Consider the following 15,739-nt stretch of genomic DNA (forward strand, 5'->3'; position numbering starts at 1 on the left):
AAAAAGGATTTTTCACAGCTTAAAATTTCCTTTCACCTGTCTCCCTATCTTGGTCTGATAAGAGAGACCCACCTGTCATTTCCTACACTCCCAACATGTCTACTGACTGATTTCCCAGGCCTTGAAAGTGGCAAATTCCCTCACATAAGAGTCATCCTCTGCCTTGCCTGCAGGCAGGTGTGGGTTGGAAGTCCAGTTTTTCTTTGTTTTACATTTTTTCTTAATGGCACAGCTTAAAGATCTTGCACCCCTGCCCCAGTCACAAGATATGTAAGTTCTTACCTTCTGAGAAATCTGTTAAATATGTGTATGGGTTTTGCCTAGAGTACCAACAAAAAAAAAGTCATTTAGGTCTCAAAGGCTTATATTGATGTGGGAAGCAAGTGAAAGGAGGCCAGTAGAAAAGGAGAAGGAGGAGGAGGTGCTGGTGTTGAAGCTGACCTTCCTGCAGCCATCCCCACCTTTGCACAGCTCCTCTCATCTTTGCTTGCCCTACAAAATGTCTTGGATGGCCACAAAGATCTGACTCCCTGGTCCTGTGAAGCCAGCAAGGATGAAGCTTGGAGGATGAAGGCTGAAGGAAGGCTGCAATGAACTGCACACTGGTGGTGATATTTGAGTTGGGATGAGGTGTCCCAGAGAGGCCAGTATTCAACTATCCAAGGTGCAAAGCCCAGGCAGGGTGGTGGGAGTGGATGATGACTCAGGGGTGCTTGCAAGAGGTGGGCAGGATGGTGGCTCCTGGGTGGCGGAAATTCTCAAGGTGAACAGCATCACAGAGCTGCAGGGAGATTACAGAAAGGAGCCACTCTTTTTGTCATCCTCTGTCCTCCCCTCCCTGAAGAGGCCGAGTGTGGCTTGATTGGCTTTGGGGTCTCCTTCCTTTCATCCATGACCATCTTCAGCCCTTCCAGTCTTTGATGTCTAAAGTTGTCCAGACACAGCAGCAGCAGCCGCATCCCTTTCCTGACAAAGGATACCCATCACCCTGACTGCTCTGGGACAGAGCCTTTCTCTGGCCTCTTTGGGGATGCACCACTCACTCATGTCTTCCACAGTGGATGATTTTCCTCTCCCAGACATCATATATTGAATTTCACTTGAAGTCGATCAGGCCCTCCACTGTGCTGCCTTTGCATAGGAGTGCACGGGCAACAGGTCCAACGGCAGATGGAGCCAAGCAATGCTGAGTTGAGGAAGAAAAAGGTAGCTTATAAATAAATACATGGTATTTTTATATATATATATGTTATAATATATAAATAAACATGTACAAAATATTTAAATAAATAAAAATGTACAGTAGTACAGACAGGTGGGCAAGTAGCTCTGCAAATCCTAACAGAAAAATATCACTAGAGCAAAGCGCTATCAAACCACACATCCATAATCCTCATTTCCTTCTCATGCAGATTTCTCCATCTCAAGGCAAACGTGCAGAGAAGAAGCCAGCCTCTGGCTTACAGGTGAATACACGGCTCAGGAGACAGTTATTTGACCCTCAATATAATGAGTCAGTGTGTTTATACAGTTAAACTATTAAGATAATTTTATGCCTCAAACTCTCAAAGCCTCTCTAATTAGCCTCTGGCAACTTTAGGTTTGGAGCTATTAACATGAATTGGAGATTCATTTCCGTGCAATTACTTGTCCTGGTTGTTGGCCACGTTCGACTGGTTTGGGTGTGCCTGGGATAGCTCTGAAAGTTAACTGCAGGCTCAAGTCCTTACACAGCTTCTCCTGCCTACCTGTAGTAACGACGGGCGATGGTGCTCTCGGGGTTGTAAAGCAGAATGCCCTACAGAAGTAGCAGAAAACATTTCGGTGACCCACCAGAGAGTCCCAGAAAGTGGGACAGTGACTGGGAACAGCCTGAAGGCGGCACCAGTACAGAACAGAAACGCAAAGGCTCTTGCCTCTCATCCGGGTGGCTTCAGTGAGAGCTCTTAATTACCGGGAGTTATTCCTTGTTTTTTCCAGGGTTTGTGCTTCCTCTTCTGAGCTCCTCTCCTGGCTTTGTAGTGCCAGGCTCCTGTGCAGGTACCAGCAGATTTGCACCAGATCAATGCGCAGCTGCTTTGCTGGACCCAGGCGAGTTTAGCGCAGCACAGGGCCCAGCCCAGAGGGCCCAGTGCAAGTTCAGCCTGGGAACAGCAGCATCGCTGGGGTTTCTCCCCATGGGCATCATGCACTGCAATGAAGACGAGCTTCTCCCTACACAGGGCTGGGATGGAGCGGCTGAAGAAGGGGGATTACTCCTTGACCCCAGAGGAGTTTGCACTTGAGGACAGCCACGTCAGGCACAAAGCTGCAGCTTGCTCGCATTGCACAGTGGAGTGGGGGGGCAGATGGGGAATCAGGATGTGGTCCGCCCCGCAGTGCCTGTGGGACAACAGTGTCACACGCTTTGCTTTTCTGTTATAAACAGGCCTTGAGGCTCCATCTTTAATTTGGGTAGCCCTAGCAAAACACCATGTAAACAGGCTTGGAGCAACATGTCCAGTTGAAGCACACCTGGATACCAAAATACTCGGGTGCTATTTAGTCTATACTCAGAGCCGGACATGTTAGAACTCCCCAGGCTATGGCAGATCTCAGATTCATCTCTGGAGACAAATTTCAGGGCCCAACCAGTTTAGCATTTAGTTTCAAGTCCCCTAAGCCACAGTTTCCAGTGCTATGCTTGCCATTCAGCTGGTGGGAAGGACTCTGAAGGGAGTCAGACCGTGCCACTGAACACTTTGAGAGCTCTGGCATCCAAGTCTTGGACCCAGCCAGAGGAGCCTGCAACCAAGGCTTGGCTGGTGGGAGCCAAAATTCTGATGATCACAGATTTGCCCCCATTGAACAGCACCTTCCTTCAGCTGCTGGCCAGGCAAAAATAATTTCAGAGGTGCTGGCAGCCAGCCCCAGGCACGTGTGTGCAGGGCTGAGCGGCCCCCGAATGGCTCAGCTTGTTAATCTGCCCCTGGGCGCCATGTGTCTCCTCTCCAGGAGCTCCCAGCTGCTTTGGTGCCTGGCAAACCTCCCACGTCCGCCCTTCCCTCCCTCCTCCTCCCTAAGCACCTGCTTTCTGCAGCAAGGGAGGGAGTGGATGCCTGCCTCTCCCCTTCCCTGCCAGCCCAATCTTCATGCAGTGCAAGTCCTGCTCCCCAGACGTGTCTCCCCAGTTGAAAGCAGGAGACAAAAGGGAGCTGCCCCGAGCATGCGCCGCGCATCAAGCCCAGGCAACTCCCCTGCCATTCCCACGCTCCTCGCGCTGCTGGACCTTTGCCAGCATGCTGTCCCCTCAAGGCCCCAAAGTCATTCCTGACCGTGCTGCTCGCGCCCTACATGGGCCCTTTGACCTGGCGAGCAAAAGCCACCCAAAAGCTCACCCAAACGTGAGCCTTTCCTCCCCTGCCTGCCGCAGCCAGCCTGGCGGCAGCGCTCCCGGCCTGGCCCCCCAGCTGGCCCTCCTGGGGTCCCCTCCTGCTGGGGATAGTGGCAGCTGCTGGGGGCGTGAGTGGGGATCCTGCAAAGTGCCAATTTGTCATGGGCTACCACAGGAAGTAGCCAAAAATGCTGAGACTCACCCTGCCCACCTGCCTCCAGACTCCCAGCTACCCCCTGCATCTTCAGGAGCAGTTCAAACCTCCCGAGCGCCGAGCCAGATCTGGATGGTGCCTCTCCCTCGCTGTTGACTGGAAAAATCAAATCTAGGATGATGTTAATGCATCACTCTGATGTGCTGGTGAAGTGAAACAGCCCACCCATCTGTCTCCCTCCTTCCCCCCCTTCCTGCATGCTAGTGGCTGGTGGAACGGCTTCTCTGGAAAAAACAAGCCTGTGATTGTTCCTAATCAGTCAAAAGCAGTCCTGATGAGAACAATCCCTCGTCAGGAGTCTTTGTGATGACCTTGGACAGAAGCTGCTGCCCCTGCCGGCCCTCCCCATCAGCACCAATAGAGCCCCACTCCTTCAGAAACCCCAAGGATCTTGCCCAAACCTTGCCTCCAGCATGGAGGACCTGATACTGGGCAACACCTCCCACCCAAAGCGGAGTCCCAGAGCAAGATTAAACCATCACATTCATTAGGAGTTCAAAAGCAGGGAGTCAGAAAGCACCCCCGGCGTGCCTGCCCACACCCAGGCACATACCCCCATACATCACTCGCACACTCTGCACTGGGGTATGAAACCTCAGGGAGCTCCTCTGTGTATTTTGGGATTTTTCTATGCTTGCAAGGACAGAAATAGTGCGCGCTTGGGCCAGCTCCATGACTGCTTCCTCATCTGATGTCACACCACTGCCATGTCATCATCTGGCTCCATCAGGTGGTGGCAGTCCATGGCCCCCATCCAGGCAAGCAAAGCAGAGGATTGTACCAACAGCCAGCACTGAGAAATTGTGCTTCCTTCCCCCATATTTACCCCACATAAACAAAACGCAAATATGCATTTAAAAAAATAAGCTGCAGGGACCTGGCAGGGGACCAAGCAGCACCTCTGTGTCACTGTGTCAGCTCTTGAAGGGCCCATGGCAGCATCACTAAGACAACAGCCGCCGGAAGGAGGAGCAGTCAATCCCCTGCGAGAGCAGAACAGCAGCATCAGCCTGGCCCGTGAGCCTCCAAGGTCTGCCTGGCTCTAAATAAGCACTGCCTGCCCACAACACCACTTATCTCCTTTTCTGAGGCTCTCATCACTGAATCTAAATGGCTTCATGACTGATTTAACTTTTCCAACAAACTAGCTGGGAGGTGAATGTTATCTCATGCAAGAGATAAGGGCACATTGACTGAAATCACACAGAAAGCCAGTTATAAAAGAAGTAAGAGAATTTAAACTTGTGAAGCCCTGGTTTTGCTCCTTAGTCACATAGAGGCTTTACTCCACGTGGGAGTGCAGCTGAACCCCATACAAGCCCTTTTGCACCTAGGAGCCTGTTAGGAGACCATCTTGTCTAACCACCCCATGCCTGTGGAAGAAATGAGAAAGTGAAGGTTGCTACCTGGGTTAAAATGTGGAGTTTTTAAAAAAAAACAAGAAATTGTGGGAGTGGAGGGGGGATAAAAGACAACTGCATCCTTCGGAAAAACAGAAGCCTCTAGGATTTGGCGCAGGGGCCAAAAGCGATGCATTTGATCCACCTTGCTTTGTCTGCAGCCCCGTCTCCCTGCGTACCCGCCAGCATGAAAGCTGATGAGAGCTGAGGCTCAGCTATTCCCAGCTGAGAATCTGCTGGTGCCTCACAAGCATCCCCTGCAAGCTGAGCCTGGCTTTTGGTCCCAGCAGGTGCTGGGACCTCACGCTCGCTCCGGCAGCTGCCTTTTCCGACTGGTGCAGGGGAAGCCCCGCGCCCCGTGACCGCTGGCACCCCTCCAGCACCTCTGCTTGGTGCCTCCTGGCTGAGGGAGCACGGTGGAGGTTGGAGAACAAACACAACGTATCCTCTGGCTGGAGGGGATGAATTCCTGACCCGAAAGCACTCACCATCCAAATTCTGGCTCGAGCAGTACCTCGCTGCGGTCACAATGGGGATAATGACGTGGCAGGAACAACTACACTGGAAACAAGGACTGGGGGGGTGGGGAATGAGGCAGGGAGAGGAAGAAGTGGTGTAAGCAAAAGGAGGAAATGTTACGGAGAGACAAATGAGACTCCAGGGAGAGGTCTCCTTCAGGTACCAGTGATCCAGCCAAGCACGGACTTCAATTTGTTCTTTGAAGAGAAATAAAGATGCTGATTTGCTCAGCCCTTGGCCCAAAGAGCCTTGGGAATGAACCTTTTTGTTGCCCTCTCCTGGAGCCAGCCTTGGTCCTACAGGGATGGTTTTGCCATCCAAACACGTCTGGGCAAGGGCTAGAGAAAAAATTAAACCCATTGCATGCTTTTTGGTGTCCCAGCAGCTGAAGACCCAATCTGACATCTTAAAGACACCTAATTTCCCCCAAAGCCTGACTACACCTTGGAAAACTCAAGCCTCACCAGAGTGGCAAGTTCAGGAATCTGAACGCCACAAGCCTTGATTTTTAAGCATCTGAGACAAGCAAAAAAGACATCTGTGGTCCAGGCAGCCTATTTTTGTAATGTCATTTTAATAGTATAGAGACTTTCTAGTCCATAAAGGGAGGCCTAGAGAAACACTACGGAGCTGGCTGGGGCTCTGGCCCCAATGCACTGGGAAGATAACCTGTCATCTAGCTTCAGAGCAGAGTGTTGGCTTGGGGACAGACAATTACAGCACTATGAGCCAAAAATAACACAGCAACAGCAACTCCATGGACAGAGGAGGTATGGAAGGGAAAAGCACCAAATTTAGCCAATTTTGTGGACTGAATGACAGCTGAGTTTCTTACCCGTGGAACAGGTTTGGGTTACATGCGCAGAGCTTCGTGGAGTAGCTTGCACCTTTTCTGGGCACAGGGCTCCCACTGGGTTCACTCTCCCCAGCGCCCACTTCAGCAGCTCAGCAACTCTAATGCATGTTGAGTTTCTCTTATTCTCACTCAAAAGAAGCCTGCAATGTTTCTTGGAGTCTTATCTCCAAGGACAGCAATCTAACACTTTTTTTTTGACTTAAGCAAGACTGACAGCGGGAAAAATACTTTTAAGTGAGCATTAAGAGATACCGATAAGGAGAGTCCTGGAATGAATTCAGCTGGTGCGGACTGCAGCATGCCCTGCGTGTACACAGAAACAGCTGTGGATGGGAAGCAAGCCCCTCCAGCCCCAGATGAAATACTTCGAGAGAGCAGCTAGTCCAAAAACTCAGTCCCTGCAGCTCAGAGACCAACTAGCCAGTGGAACATACTTTGGAGCATTCCCTTAATAGTACCATGGGCTTTTTAACTACAATAAATCTTTGCTTACAAATAAAAAACCAAACACAGTGGTTCTGTGTTTGTACCGCTGCTTAGCAGTACAGAAGCCGTCCCGAGTCTCGGCAGCAGAAAGCTTTCAAGGAGACAGAGAAATGTAATTTCTTCTGGATTTCACCTTCCAACAAACTCTCTGTAGGGAACTCCCTCTGGGAGGAGATCTTGACCTCTAACTCCATTCTGACCTTCCCAGCAGCCATTTTGACAATGTTGCTCTAAGATTAGTCCTAAATTCACCCCCTAATTTTACATGGGCTGCCAAGGAAACCTATTAGGTGATGGCTTTGGCTCCCTTCTGGTCAGGGCCAGACTTCTTTTCGGGAGTGCTAAATCTCTCTGAGATTTATCTCCCTTTACAATATTTTATAAAATCAGGTCATCTTTCATATCATCACAAGTCCTGGTATTTAAAAACAAGGAGAAAGGCTTCACCCATTCCCCCTAACCAGGAATAAAATGGGAAAACATGCTCCCCAGAAGGCATAATCAAAACAGAAAAAAACTGTTTTCCTGAAGCATTTGGATAATGGAGAAACGTTTCAAAAGTTCCTCCAAGCCTAAGGAGTCTCTAAAACACAAAATAAAATAAAATCCAGCTGACTAGATGCCAAACTCAGACTACCTAGTAGTCTTCCCAAATCACCAGTGACTGTAAAATACCCTTTTGTAAAATACATTTTACTCTGTAGAAACACTTGATGCTTACCATCACACGGGTGAATGCCTCTGCTCAAGAACTGAGTGTTTTAGACCTGCTCTGGACCCAGCACCGAGGTTCAGCTCAGCCTAGAGCTGATCTGCCCCACATTTCACACTCCCCCATTGCTCAAGAGGCTTGGTGACAGGGACACTGGTTAAACTAGTTTGCAGTGGAAATGCAAGCCTGAGCGGCATCCCAGTCAGCCTCACGTTCCCCACTATATAAAGATCTTTACTTACGTTTTTAAAAATAACTAAGTTAAGCTGCTGGTGCCCCACACTGTTTGTTGCTCAATTCAGGTAATAGTTTTGCTCTGTTTACTTAAGATTAGGCTCATCCAAGTCTCCAGGTTGTTTAAAGGGGAAATGGTACCTTTTTGACTTGTTTTTTAAAGGATTTCTGCGCATGGACACAGGGGTGCTCAGGGCTGACATTTCAGAGATGGTCCCTCTCATGATCCCAGTCACTTTCCAGGGCCCTGTGTGGTACCGACCTGTCCCTAATGCAGTCATTTTCCTAAGAAGTGATGCAAAAGATTGTGGGATTTTGAGAAAATACCCTCAGCACGCAGTCTGTAAACTTCTTATTCTCACTCATGGGAAGTGAACCAATTCCTTCCCTATGAGAAAAAAGAGAGGTAGTTTTGGGTCAAAACCACACTGAACGGGTGCCTTATGGAGAATGTCCTCGACATCTGGTTTTAAACGTGTGTTAATGAACAAGCCAATGCCTCCAAGCAAAGTCACGGCTCCCAGAAGAACGTCTTAATCATTAACCATAAAATACGCGATTTCCCTGCGGTTTAGAAAGCAGGGGTTCACATGGAGATAACATTAAAGGCCATCAGGATACGCACACGGTCCCAGCGTGCCTGGGAGAGCAGTGAGCAGGGACCGCTCACAGCCCGTCGGTGTATTGCTTTTGTCGCCTGAAGGTGTTTTTCTCCCCCCAGCTACTGGCCTGCAGGGAGGACAGAACTGGACTCTGATTGTATCCATCCCATGAGAACTTTGGTTTGGTCTCTTTACTACCCAAAAAAAGGTTTCTCACCTGGATTCCTCTTACCATCCCATTTTAACCAAAAGCATCCAGAGATTGCTGAGCAGATCAGGTGGTTTTCAGATCTGCCTTCACCATGGTTTTACACGCAGGAGGGAGGGTTCAGGTCACCCACAAAATGAGCAACTGGGCTCACAAAAACTCATGAAGTTTTTAATCAAGGCATCCCCAGGATAATTTGTTTCTATTTTTTATGTATTCAAACATTCAGATGGCCTTGTGCAAGTGCTGACTAGCAACAATTTGTTAAAGAAATTAAACCAAGATGTGACCCTGGAAGGCAGAGTTTGCTTTGATTTTCTTAAGGCTGAGTACAAGGGAGCCAGTGAGAGCTGGAAGCACAGAAGTCATGCTGGTGGTTTGCCTTGCAAGGACACTGCCCCAGGGGCCAACCGCCTCCCGTTGCCAGCCCAGCATCTTTGTCAGCTGCCCCACAAACAGCCTGCCCTCCCGTCGCCTCTTGCTGCGCACACAGAATATTTTCTTTCAAATACTAAAGCCAAAATCAGTTGCTAAAAAGGACATCCAGGACCTGAATGATCTGGAAAGAGAAGGTTTTTTTTTAATGTGTATGTATGTGTGTACACAGGACACATCGAGCTGGCTCTGCAAACAAACCGGTGCCATCAACTGAAAGTTCCCAGGGTTTCCAGCAGCAGGAGGGGAAAACTGGCACTGAACAAAAGCAAAGTCTGCAGCCATTGCCAGGCACACGGGAGCTAATGAAGACCAGATTCGGGATACTGGGCCAAAAATGTTCTCTGTCTTTTCTCATCTGTTTGCAGAGCTTGTGCAGTCATGTCCCTACACCTTAATGCAGAATCCAAATAACTTTCTCCTAGAAACAGGAGGCAGGGCTGAACAGCATCTCAGTAACAAGTCAGTGCCTGCAGTCTTCATAGAAATCAGATGCATTAATCAAAAGGGTAATGATCAGCTTATAGCCTTCTGCTCTGTATTGGTGGGAGGTAAAGGTTAAGCCAAGAAACATGTAATTTAGCTGGGGCTTGAGGAAAGAGCACTATAAAAATAACCTTTCCCCTTCTGAGTGTCATCCTCATCTGTGGTGGGGTTAGAAATCCTGCACAAAGGGTAGCTGGCCTTTATGTGAACTGCCTGCTCCTGTGTCTTGGCCCTTCATTCTTCAGGGAGGACACATGGAAAACCACTGAATTCACTCCTAGTGACCCAAAAGCAGCCGGGAACTGTAGGCAGAGCTTAAGACCAAAGGTTCCCCTGGGGAAGGAGCAGAGTCAGGATGGGCAAAGCTATGTTGCAATTTCTGGGACAAAACATGTAAATAAGCTATTGACCCACTGAACTCCAGCTACAACAACGGGATAAACCAGATAGGAACACTGAGCTCTGCCAGATTCTGAGTCCTGCTCCCTCAGGTCAGGTTGCGGTGAGCACCAGTTACAGCTATTAAAATAGCTTCTTTAAGCCTAATCATCCACTGCTGCTTCAGTTGGAAGCATACCAAGCTCCACAGGATCATTTCTAGGCTCTGTTGACTCACTGGAGATAGACAGGCTTTTAAAGCCCACGCTTCCTACATCTCCTGCCCAGTTGCAATTTTGCAACTACACATGTATCTTGAGCCCAACACATCAACACATCATACTTAGAGGTCAGCAAGCTTGTATTCGCAGAGCATTCAGTTTTGTCAGAGACTAATACGGTCTTTACAAAATGAAGCTAGTTCAATGTGTGCACGTTGCCACGTTTATGCTGTTCTACCACTGAAGGAATCCATGATGCACAAGTACACTGGAGCTAAGGTTACTCCTAGAGCAAAATCTGGAGAACAGGAAGTAGTTACCTTACAGATTTGGTCAAGTACATGTCAAGATTTCTGGCATATTGAACAGTTCAGAGATGACTTAGACTTGACATGAGAAGAGCATAAGGTCCTCAAGGCAGGGTGAACCTGCTTGTTGTGCTGAAGGCAGGGGTGCTAAAATATGTGTGCTGCCCACACATTGTGGGCATTAACAAATTTAACATTAACAAATGTTAAACATTTCAATGAGAGACTATATTTTCAGTTTCAGTTCCTCTGGATTCTGTATTACCACATCTAGCATCAAGTGAAAGCAAGAAGCCTAGTTTGAGTTTCTGAAGACAATGATGCTGGTGTCCCCTTCCTCAGGGCATTCCTGCCTAGAGGATGCTTGCTCACGATCCCCACGCCAGCATCGCAAGTTCATTTGAAACCATTCTCTTTTCTTGCCAGCTCTTGCACAGCGCAAAGGTCAAAGTCTGGGAGGCTGCAAGCCATGAAGCAGCCAGGCAAAGGCAGAAGCAGCTTCCCTGGAAGGTCCACACTGCTGTGTTGTGACCTTGCTTCGATGCTGAGCATCAATCCATGGTGGCCTGGAGGGGCCCCGACAATGCCTGCTGAGAACCAGTGACTTGTACAAAAATGTATTTGTACAACTGCTGCTTACAGTGTCTCCAGTTTTGTCTTTCTTTTCCGTCCTTTCCTCTTTTTGGCTGTTCTTTACTTTCTTGGGAAGGGAGAGCACAAATTGTGATACAAAGAATAGTTTCATATATAACACAGTTGGAGCATGCAGCCATGGAAACAGCTGCTTAGGTGTGACAATATTTCTTATTTTGTCTTCTTTTTATTAAATTGAACAGTAGAAAGAACCATAACCATGAGATCCACCTGCTCCTCGGGAAACACCGTTACCTGTCTGCTACTCAGTACTTCTGTAGGTGTACAAATACCTATTTATATAAATATTTTATAAAAGCCTGCATATTTATAAATAAACCTAGAAAAAAAAAATTAAAAATCAAAACTAATTGGGTGAAGCCAGAAAGAAAAACAAATGAAGATGTTATGAAAAGCTTTCATTTTACTTTAGGTTGTTCACACTTACAAACTGGAATGAAAAGTCCTCAAAGTGAATTTCAAAACCTGAAGTTTGAGTCTTGAGGCTTCATACAAAACATAATTCCATGTAAATGAATGGTTTGATTTATTTTATTCCTAAAGAGAAACCAGTATTTTTCCAAACAACTCTACTGAGGGATTTATGAAATAACCCTTTTTCTTTACAGCTGCAGCCTTCTAATTAGACTTTCATTCTAAGGTGAATTTTTAAGCCCTTCAGACCTGAGACATCGCACACAAATCCTCTATAATTTCTTCCTGAGGAAATTATTGTATTATTTAATAGTCTTTGTGTTGGGTAATTACAGCAGGCTTCCTTCCTCCTTTCCATTCCTTGTTCTCTTTATTTACATCTGCAATAGGCTCATACAGCCACAGTCTCCACTGACTTCCAGTGCATCACGAGACAGTGAGATGGAGCAAGAAGAGAGAAGAACATGAGCTCGGTGGGATTACTCAGCATGGAAGGTTTCGGTTTTTAACACGGAAGCTGCAGTGCCCTTTCCTCCAGTATGCGTAATCAAGACAAATACAGCATGGTAGCTTCTTCACAGGCTGTAGGAGGAAGTGCAATGGCAGGGAGAAAAACCCATGTGCAGAGGAAACTCAGAGAGTTTCCAGATGGAAAACACCAGAGCAGAGGTCAGCAAATATTTGAGATGATTGCAGGCAGTACTTTTTCCCTACCCAACCAGAGGTTAAATGTCCTGCTAGATGGGAAGATCTCTGTCTCCAAGGCAGGACACAGGCAACTTGCACAACCTTGTTCAAAGCTGTACCTTTTGGCTCTGCCGTTTTCCTGACTTGGTGGGAACTGGGAGCTTCTAATGGATGCCCAGACTCCTGAGGTCTGCTGTGCACCATTTAAATTCTGCCACTAGGCTACTTAAGACAGCAGTTGCCAGCCCTGACTTTACAGCACCTTGAAAGTTGTGGGCTTTGAAAATTAGGAAGGATGGTTGATTCCTGAGTCATATTTTAATTCCATAAGACAGGAACAATGAATAAAAGTAGCATTCTCTGGGACTGGCAGCAGAGGCATTTGTAAGGCTTTCTGAGAAGATACTCAGTCCAGTACACAGCACGCTGGACTGGAACTCAACTGCTGTGTGCTGTTCCTGGCCCCTCCAGAGACTGCCTGCGACCTGTAACAAATCTCATCACCTCTGCTTACCCTCCTGCCTTTTCTAGCACCATTCCTCAGACAAACACTTCAGTGCTACACCGCTCCAAGACTCAAACTGACTTCTGGTCAGGATGTTTTCTCCTAATGCAGGGTTCAATCTATTCATGAAAAGCAGATTGCACTGCATTCAAACTTCATTGGCTGATCCCTGTTTAACGAGATGGGTAAATAAAAATCATATGTATGTATACACACACAGCTTTGCACATTAACGTACGATTCACTTAATGCCGAGTCAGTAGGAGCTCTGCGTACTTTGAAAATGAAAGCCTGTTTGCTAGTGATCAGCTTTGTTGTCTGGGTACCAGGTACAGTAGCTCCTTTTTGCTCCCTGCCAGGGCCCTGTAAATGCATGCTGTATTTTATTTCAGCTATTTATTAATCTCCAGTGAAATGCTCCATTTGCGGCTTCACACGGACACAGGCTGGCATCAGAGACAGTGTTGCCTGCATGTTGCGAGTGCTCACTCAAGGCTGCCTCAAGGATCTTTCAAGGGAGGATTTGAATTCTTAAAAGCCTTATTGTCTTTGTAAGGCACAGCAGACAGTGCTTCTTCCACCTACCTGCTTTTCTGTAAGCCGAAACAATGCAGGGCTGTGCTGCGTTGCCTGGAGCTGCTGGCAGCTCCCTGCACCGGCTGGGGTAGCTGAATTGTGGTGGAGAAACAGCAGCAAGGTCTGTTGACTTCTGGCTGCTGGACTCGTGATTTTACTGACACTGAAAAGCTGCGATGACTCGCTGAAGATGTGGTCTGCAGAAAAGACAAACTGGTATCTTAAGGCACCAGCATATTCAGTCACTGTGATTTATCACAGCATCACTCATCAGCTGAACCTCAGGAACCCACAGCATTGCAGCTGTAAAGCAGAATATGTAAACTCAGAGGTGCTGGCACTTGGGCTACAGACAATCAATTTTCTTCATTCTGGGAATTAATTTGTTTGTTTTCTCCTTCTCTATTTGCAAGTCAGAGAATGCCTTTTTAGTTCCCAGTTTTACAGACTCTGGCAGAAGTAAGCTAGGTTGTTTCCTTCCCATTATCATGTCTAGTAAGTGAACTGCAGGACAAATTACAGCCCTGGACAACATGGGTGCATATCCCAGTGCCCTTGAGGGATTTCCACAGCCATAATCAGCTAGGATAGCTACATCTATCTGAAGGAGTGAAACCCAGCTCATTCCATTTAAGCTCTAGTGCCAAGTTAATAGGGAGAACAAAGCAGAAATTCTTACTGATACTAGCAGATTTTGAGAGACACGGACAAAGAGAGGGAGTTGATCTGCAAAGTAACATTTTCAGATAATTGCTTTTCAGAACACTATCACACCTCAAAGTCAGTTCAAAGAGGAATGTCAAATACCCACAATGAATTTTTCCTGTTAGCATCTTCAGTGCTAGGGAACAGGGATTTTCCAAGGTAGGTTCTGACCCTTAAGTGAATAAGATTAACAGTGGAAAACTAACACAGTTCTCAAAAAGTAACTGGCCAAAATATTGGTAATCTCAGCTTCTTCCCACTATGGCAAGTAACTGCATTTGGTGTAAAGACCAACAGTCACATTACACTGAGAGCAAAGGCTGCTCTTGCTTTTCATAGAACTTTTGGGTTGGAAGGGACATAGAAAGGTCATCCAATCTAAGCTCCCTGCAGTGAGCAGGGACATCTTCAACTAGATCAGGTTGCTCAGAGCCCCGTCCAACCTGACCTTGAATGTTGCCAGGGATGAGGCACCTACCACCTCTCTGGGCAACCTGTGCCAGTGTTTCACCACACTCATTGTGAAAAACTGCTTCCTTATACTTAGTCTAAATCTACCCTCTTCTGGTTTAAAACCATTACCCCTCATCCTGTCACTACAGGCCCTGCTAAAAAAGTCTGTCCCCATCTTTCTCATAGGCCCCCTTTAAGTACTGAAAGGCTGCAGTAAGGTCTCCCTGGACTCTTCTCTTCTCCAGGCTGAACAACCCCAACTCTCTCAGCCTGTCCTCCTAGGAGAGGTGTTCCATCCTCTGATCATTTCTGTGGCCCTCTTCTGGACCCACTCCAACAGGCCCATGTCTTTCCTGTGCTGAGGGCGCAGTACTCCAGGTGTGGTCTCACCAGAGTGGAGTAGAGGGGCAGAATCACCGTCCTCGACCTTCTGCCCGCGCATCTTTACATGCAGCCCATGATAAGGTTGGCCTTCTGGGCTGCGAGTGCACATTGCTGGTTCATGTCCATTTTTTCATCCCAATGCTACAAAGTTCTTCTTGGCAGGGCTGCTTTCAACCCCTTGAATCCCTCAGCCTGTATCGATACTGGGGGTTGCCCCGACCCAGGTGCAGGATCCTGCCTTGTTCACAGAATCATTAAGGTTGGAAAAGACCTTTAAGATCATCAAGTCCAACCACCAACCCAACACCACCATCCCACTAAACCATATCCTGAAGTGCCACGTCTACACGTTTTTTGAACACTTCCAGTGATGGTGACTCCACCACCTCCCTGGCAGCCTGTTCCAATACTTGACCACTCTCTCAGTAAAGAGGTTTTTCCTAATATCCAGTCTAAACCTCCCGGCACAACTTGACGTCATTTCCTCTCGTCCTATCACTAGTTACTTGGGAGAACAGACCAGCACCCACATCGCCATAACCCCCTTTCAGGTAGTTGTAGAGAGCAATAAGGTCTCCCCTCAGCCTCCTCTTCTCCAGACTGAACAACCCCAGTTCCCTCAGTCGCTCCTCATAAGACTTGTGCTCCAGACCCCGCACGAGCTTCGTTGCCCTTCTCTGGACATGCTCCAGCACCTCAATGTCCTTCTTGTAGTGAGGGGTCCAAAACTGAACACAGGATTCAAGGTGCGGCCTCACCAGTGCCGAGTACAGGGGCATAATCACTTCCTTGCTCCTGCTGGCCACACTATTGCTGATACAGGCCAGGACGCTGTTGGCCTTCTTGGCCACCTGGGCACACTGCTGGCTCATGTTCAGCCGGCTGTCAACCAGCACCCCCAGGTCCTTTTCCGCTGGGCAGCTCTCCAG

The sequence above is a fragment of the Phaethon lepturus genome, unplaced genomic scaffold (genome assembly GCF_000687285.1).
Source record: "Phaethon lepturus isolate BGI_N335 unplaced genomic scaffold, ASM68728v1 scaffold1880, whole genome shotgun sequence".
Taxonomy (NCBI): domain Eukaryota; kingdom Metazoa; phylum Chordata; class Aves; order Phaethontiformes; family Phaethontidae; genus Phaethon; species Phaethon lepturus.